The sequence below is a fragment of the Apteryx mantelli genome, chromosome 24 (genome assembly GCF_036417845.1).
Source record: "Apteryx mantelli isolate bAptMan1 chromosome 24, bAptMan1.hap1, whole genome shotgun sequence".
NCBI classification, from domain to species: domain Eukaryota; kingdom Metazoa; phylum Chordata; class Aves; order Apterygiformes; family Apterygidae; genus Apteryx; species Apteryx mantelli.
Window position 1 is genome coordinate 3555812 of NC_090001.1, and position 7813 is coordinate 3563624.

Below are 7813 nucleotides of genomic sequence, written 5' to 3' on the forward strand. Positions count from 1 at the left end.
ACTGCCCTTTGTCTCCACTTCAGCAGGACAAAGAAGCCCAGGTCCCTCAACCTCTCCTCGTGGACGTGGTTATTCCCCACCAGGTGCAGGACTAGACACTCCTCTTGTAAAACTTCAGGAGGTATCTGTTGCCTGAATCACCCAAGTTTCTCAAGGGCCTTCTGGACTGAAGCTCTTCTCTTTCAAAAAGAGGAAAGCGGTGCCAATGGGGAAAGGGTATGAAGGGGTGGGCTGATTGCACTGGAAGGGAGCAGGATGGTAAAAGAGAAAAGGGGGGCAAAGAAAAAATAAAGGAAACTAAAAGGGAAGCAAAGGATTGATCAGGGCTGTGCTGGGCATTCCTGCCAAGAAGCCCTGCACCTGAGTAATTCTGCCTGGAGCAGGACAAGTAAGCTGACCTACTTCCACAGCCCATTCCTCCTGCCTGCCCATGTCCCTCTGAATAGCAGCTCTCGAGCATATGGCTGCTCCCCTCCACCTCCAGTCTGGGATCATCTACAAGCATGATGAGCATTGCCTCCTCCATGTCACTAAGCAAGATGGTAAACAGGACAGGCTCCTGGAGAGGTCAGTGGTGCTCCGCTTCTCTCTGGCCTCTAGCAAGAGTCCTACCCATTCACCACTGCCCTCTGAGCCTCATCATCCAAGCAGCTTTCTACCCATCTGCTTGTCTACCCCTCTAGACTGCAACGTTCTAACTTGCATACAAGAATATTGTGGGAGACAGTGTCAAACACCTTGCTAAAGTCTAGGGAAAAGACTTCTCTTCTGCATCCACAAATAAAGTTCTTTAATCATAGAAGGCAATCAGGATGGTGAGGCACAATTTACCCTGGGTAAATCCATGCTGACCATTCCCTGTTAATCACCTTCGTCTTCCTCGTGTGCCCAGAAATGTGATGCAAGAGGATTCGCTCCATGACACACTCCTCACCAAAGTGAGGCTGAACTGCCTGCAGCTCCCAGGTTGTCCTGTTGGCCTTTTTTGAAGATGGATAGAACATTTGCCCTTCTCCAGTCACTGGGACCTCTCCCCATCTCCACAACCTTTCAAAGATGATAGCGAGTGGCCTTGTAGTGACAGCAGTGAGCTCTCACAGCATCCGTGTGTGCAGCCCATCCAACCCCATTGACTTGTATAGTTTGAGTTCTCACAAGTAATGTCTCACTAACCCTCATCCACTCTTGGTTGCTTTTCTCCTCAGGAGTCATGACTCAAGGCACAACAGCGGGCAGACCTTGTTTGTGAAAACGGAAGTTAACCCTGCCCCATTCAGCAGTCAGCCCACCATCTCTTTTTTATTCTTATGGAAGCAGTAGTAGCTCATCTTCATGCCCTTGACATCCACCACAAGTGTTAATACTAGGGGTGCTTTGGCTTCCCTAACACCATGCCTATGTCACTGGACAATATTTCTAAATTCCTCCTTCGCAGCCTCTCCCTCCTTCCCCTTCCCGTACGCTGCCTTATTGCCCTGGAGCTCAGGCACAAGTTCCCTGTTTAGTCAAGGTAGTCCTCTGACATGCCTCCTAGTTTTACTGAGTAGTGCTATGAACCATTCCTGTGCTTGGCGGCTGCTGTCCTTGAAGGCCTCCTGCTTTTCCAGAGCTCCTGGGCCCTTTGGAGATGCCTCCCATGGCACTCCCCACCAGTCCCTTGGAGAGGCCCAAGTCTGCTCCTCTGAAGTCCACGGTCTGTACTCTGCTACAGTTCTTCCTCGCTCCCTTCAGGATTTGGCACTCCACTTTTTCATCGTCACCTTAGGCAAGGTGGACACTGACCATCCCAACCCTGATCAGTTCCTCCTTGTTTGCAATTTCCGCATCCAGGAAAGCATCACCCTTCTGGGCCCATCATGCAGCTGTGCTAAGAAGTTGTCCCTGACACCCTCCAGAAACCTCCTGGACTCTTTAAGCACCCTGCTGTTTGGCCGTCCAGTGAATGTCAGGGAGAAAAAGGTCTCCTGATAAGAACCAGAGCCTGTGATGCACAGACTTCCTCAAGTTGCTTAAGGGAGCCTGTGTCCACTTCCTCACCCTGATCAGGTGCTCACTATGTCACCCTTCCTCTCATGCTCACCCACAAGCGCTCACTCAACTCCTGACCATCCCATGGAAGAGCTCCATACATCTGAGCTGTCCCTCCACACAAAGGCCATCCTCCCTCCTCATCTTCCCTCACACTCTTTCCTGAAGATCTTGTAGCCTGCTTTTACAGCCCTCCAGTCCCATGAGTGATCCCACCACATCTCAGCAATCCCAGCAATGCTGTAGTGCTGTGACAGCTTGTGCATCTCCATCTGCTCCTGTCTGTGCCCCAGGCTGAACGCACTTGTGTATAGTTGGGCTGCAGAGCCTCAGCTGAGACACAGAGCACAGATTGGTTGTGGTGAAACCTGTTGCCAAGAGCAAAGGACACCATGTGTGCAATGGCTCCACTTCCGAGCAGAGGCAAGCTGGCATAGCTAGCAGGAGGCAATGGAATGGTGAAATGAGGTTCCAACAGAGCTGGGCTGTGCAGAAATGGCAGGAGAGGAGTGTGCTGCCTGAGCTGACTTGTAGCACTAAGGGGCCTGTGACAAAGGTGAACCAGTCTCCAGGAAGGACAAAGTGCCACTGAAGAGTGGAGACCTTGGTGTGATGGGCCTCCCATCTATGCAGGATGGTTGGATGTAGATGTGATGGACTTTGCCTAAAGGTAGTGGTGGGATTCATTTATTTGGGCACAGGTAGGGAACCTGAGGTGCCCTTGGGCACTTGCCCAGCAACCACTCCAAAAGGGCATGGTTTTCCTGTAGGTCCCACGCTGTACCTGCTAGAGACATGTGGTTGTGCTGGACACCCCAAGCATCGGACATGGCCCTTCAGGCCTATTGTCATGGCATTAAATCAAGTGTGTGCACTGAATTACATCAGCTGTTTGCAATGTAGAGCTCTGCATGATTACTTTAGTCTGCCTCAGTGAACATCTCCCAGGAGGAGGGAGTACAAAGGAGAAATGAAGTCCTACTTTCAGCTGGGCCCCTGTTCCCGAGTGGGGCCAGGCTCCTGGGACGGAGGGAGCTCATGGCAACCTGGCAGCACTGCTGAGAGACAGCTCTGTCCAGGAGTAGCTCCTCTGCAAAGAGCAGCAGGGCTCCGAGCACTGCCTGCTGCTGCTGACATAAGATGAGACAAGACGGAGAGACGTGAAAGGCAGTGTGGAGTGGGAGGACAGAGGAGAGGAGAGCTCTTGTGGGAGAAATCTTCACAGCCCTTGACACGGTGAGTCTCTGCCTGTAGAGCAATACTACTGGGGTTCTTGGAGAGGTCTTCTAAACCCATCTCATATTGTGACTGATAGTTTTTCTATCTGTCAGAGGGACAGGACATGCTGCTACCTTCTCCCAGGGAAACTGCAGGCATGTGAAGCCAGGGAGTGCACCCAGGACTGCACCGGCACCATAATTCAGAGCAGTGTCCCTCTGCCCCAGGGTGCCATGTGCCTGGGGCAGTGACTCTGCTGCCTGCAAGGGTCAGCACTCAGCCTGCCTGGGGAATTCCTCATGGTGCAGCAGGGAGAAGTTCTGGGTAGAAGGATCGACCCCCAGCAGGGCAGGTTCATTCTCCCATTGAGAGGGTGCTGCATGGGTGAGGGCTGCTCACAGCTCTAGCTCCTGCACAGGGCATATTTGAGGGGTCTTTTCAAGAGCAAGGTGAAAAAACGGCTATTCGAAAGGGAAGGAGCTTTCCTTCTGGCATCTGCGCTTTCAGTTTCCTTATTTTGGCAGGGAGAAAAAAGGAAAGAGCTTTCTGGTTTGGCAAGGGACTGCGACTCCTCAGCCTTCACTCTCAGACTCAGTAGGTTTGTGAGAAACCTCAGCAAACCCCTTCAGCCCCACCTCACCTTCCAGACAGCACCAGCATCACCTTTACGGCCTCCTCAGGCTTTATCTGACCTGCTCCTTAGGACCTGCATGCACAGAGATGTCCCTGCCCAGTGCCCTGAGCCAGGAGGTTTCTGTCGGGCAGAACTGAACACCCACAGGGTGGGATGGGGTCTGTGCGCACTGACTGGGAAAAGTCATTGGGGCAGAGAATCAGCTTCCAGCAGGGGCAGCTCCAGGCAGCAGAGATGGGCAGGGAATGAGAGCAACAAAGAGAATCATCATGGGAGGGTGGATTTGGGAAGTCATGGTCAGTCCCTCTGACGCAGACACCTTCTTCCTCTGAGCAAGCCCCCCACATCTCCTCTCCCATCCAACAGAGCCTCTGCCCTGACAGCAACAGAGTCTGGAGCATAAGCCACCTCCTCTGCAGCCAGACCTCCAGCAGAGGAGAGGGACATGTCTCCTGCCACGGGCCCATTTCATGCTGCCCAAAAACGGGCTGAGAGCAACTGCCCTGCAATGTTGCTGTCTTTGAGGTGTCCAGCTGGGTAAGGTGAAGCCTTTCCTGAGTCCCCATGTGTATCTGTCTCCTTGCCTCCCTTAGCAGCAGGATCATGGTGTCGCTCCTTGTTTGCCCTCCTGTCCATGGTGCTCCTGCTCTTCTCTCGGGCTCCCTGGGTTTGGGGGGGGTTCAGCTGCAGTTCAGACACCTGCCCTGCAAGTTGTGCAACAGCGGGGTCTGCATGGGAGTGAGGTTGCCCCAGCCCCCTTCCAACCTGTGGGGCTCCAGGAAATGCAGTCCGTGGGGCTGGGAAAAGAGCAGACTCTCCCTTAAGGACAGACCATCTTTAGGACATTTGACTGTTTCCCTGCGGCATCCTGCCAGGCTTTGAGCTGCCCTCCAGAAGGGCACAGCTGTCTCATAGCATCTCTGTGATGTTCGAGAGACCCATGAAGAAGCTGCAGAGATGCGAAGAGTATGGAAATGGTGGTGGGACGCTGTATAGGGGCAGCTGAAAAGAGCCCTGTGTGTCCTTGGCTAGAAGGGGAGTGTGGAGACCTCCCTCTGGTGCTCTGAGAAAAGGAGAGAACGTTGGAGATCTGCACCTTGAAACTGGACTCCTGTGCTCTCAGCAGGGGCTTGTTTCTTTGTAAGGCAGCATATGAGTGTGACCATCCTCCAGCTCAAAGAGGTGGGAACACAGGACAGCTGGGATCAAGGCTAACAGACTAGCTGTCCTCACTCTGCACCAAGTGAGAGTGAATCCTTTCCTCTCGGGACTCAGGAGAAAGCCCAAAGATTTCTACCTTTGAGGAACACTCCCCAGGAGTAACAAGGACATCAAAAAGAAAAAAAAGCAATATTAAAAAAATCCCTAAAACTCTGTTCCTCAAAACCTCCTTCTTTAGAACTGGTGGTGAAGATGCCAAAAAGGCCTTCCACATGAGGAGTGGACTTCACCTGGCAGAAGTTCTGTATGTCAGAGCTAGTCAACTCCATTCCCTCCTTCCCACCACTGTACAGCAGGATGGACTCCTCTGGAGCCCATGGGCAGAGGCCCCTGCTCCTCACAGCACACTCAGGCAGTGCAAAGCGGAGCTCAAGCAAGGGAGCTGCACAGAGCTCCTCTCAGCAGAGAGATGAAATATGGGGTGTTGTATGAGAACTGGAAGATCTGGGGGGTTTTTTTGTTTGAAAAGTGTCTCCTAACTTCTCAATATCTTTTCCTCCTTGGACAGTCCTGCATGCCGATGGTCAGCAAATGTCCAACAGCAGCTCCTTCAATGAGTTCGTCCTCCTGGCGCTCACGGACACACAGGAGCTGCAGCTCTTGCACTTCTGGCTCTTCCTGGGCATCTACCTGGCTGCCCTCCTGGGCAATGGCCTCATCATCACAGCCGTAGCCTGTGACCACCGCCTCCACACCCCCATGTACTTCTTCCTCCTCAACCTCTCCCTCCTCGACCTTGGCTCCATCTCCACCACTGTCCCCAAATCCATGGCTAATTCTCTCTGGAACACCAGGGCCATTTCCTACTGGGAATGTGCTGCACAGGTCTTTCTACTTCTCTTCTTGCTCTCTGCAGAATATTCTCTTCTCACTGTCATGGCCTATGACCGCTTTGTTGCCATCTGCAAACCCCTGCACTATGGGACCATCATGGGCAGCAGAGCTTGTGTCAAAATGGCAGCAGCTGCCTGGAGCACTGGTTTTCTCTACGGTCTCCTGCACACTGCTAACACATTTTCCATACCACTGTGCCAAGGCAATGTCCTGGAGCAGTTCTTCTGTGAAATGGCCCAGATCTTCAAGCTCTCCTGCTCAGATTTCCACCTCAGGGAACTTGGTCTTGTTGTGATTAGTGCTTGTTTAGGCTCTGGGTGTTTTGTTTTCATTGTGCTGTCCTATGTGCAGATCTTCAGAGTTGTGCTGAGGATCCCCTCTGAGCAGGGCCAGCACAAAGCCTTCTCCATGTGCCTGCCTCACCTGGCTGTGGTCTCCCTGTTTATCAGCACTGTCATGTTTGCCTACCTGAAGCCCCCCTCCCTCTCCTCCCCAGCTTTGGATCTAGTGATGGCTGTTCTCTATGCAGTGGTGCCTCCAGCAGTGAACCCCCTCATCTACAGCATGAGGAACAAGGAGCTCAAGGATGCCTTGAGGAAACTCGTTCAATGGATACAATGTCAACACCAATAACTGACCCTGTGCAGCCACCTATCATTCCCAGGGTATTTGGCCTCAAGGCTATGTGTTGTTCACTTCTTTCTTTCTTTACTTTCCTCTGTTACATTCTTGTCAAAAGACAAAAAGGTTTCATTCATGCCACTTGTCCTCAGGCATCTCCCGTTTGAATCTGACCGAGAGACCGTGTAGAAGCAGGAAGCCAGGCTTCCCCCTTCATCAGCAGAGATGGGGGAACCTCAGAGCCCACTAGTCTGAGCTCCCTCTGATGCCCCCAGTGGAATGAGCAGAGTTTCCCTTTGCAGTGTCTTTCTTGGCACTGACACCAAGGGAGCTCAGGTGAGTACAGGTGGGGTGAGACGATGGGTCCTGTGTCCATTAGGAGAGCTCAGCTTCCCTGGCCACAGCCAGGGTGTGATCTCACACCCCTCTTCTGCGAGGGTGGCAGCCAGGTGTCACCGTGGGCTGGTCCCTTCCCCATACTGTGCTCCATCGTTCACAGTGGAGCGGGAGTGGAGGGTCTGGATGCAGCAGGGCAGTCTGGACGCAGCCTGTGGGGACAGACCCTCTGCTCCTCAGGACCATCCCCCAACTACCACAGCCCACATTTCCTCACTGCAGTCTTTGCATGGGGGCTGCAGCCCTCCTGGAGACACAGCCACCAACAGTAGCAGGACTTTCTTTCTTCAGGGCTTCTTTTCCTCACTTCCACACTGGCCTGCTGTGCTCTGAAGTGTGTATATGGCCTAAGAGCTCTCATAATATGGTGGTGGTGGTGCATTCCTGTGAGCACCAAGGGAACCAGGCATTGAGCACCTTTCTGCCAGCCCTGACCTCCAGAATAACATTTCCATAATAAAAGGAGCTCTGCCCTGTGACGAGCCTGAACTCAGGCCTTTCTTCAAAGATGGAGCCAAAAATACACCCAAGGAACTGCACCACAAAAGGGCCTCTGCTCTGCTTGTGAACTCTGTGGGCTCCACAGGATGAGCTCAGAGATCCAGAGAGATCTGTTAGGGAGCAAGGTCTGGGTCCAGGGCTCATCTCTCAGTGACCAGTGCCAGTGGAGATGGGGAATGGTCTCTGAATTGCCTGCTCAGGGCTGTGCCACAGGTGACAGTGCTGATGAGAGATGCCCATGCTTCTGGAGGGGAATCTTAGGTACCAGGAGAGCTCAGGGGATCTCCAGGGACATCATGTGCCTTGGGGTGGGCAGTGAGTGGAGCCTCACAAAATGAGGGACAGTCCATAGTGGAGTAA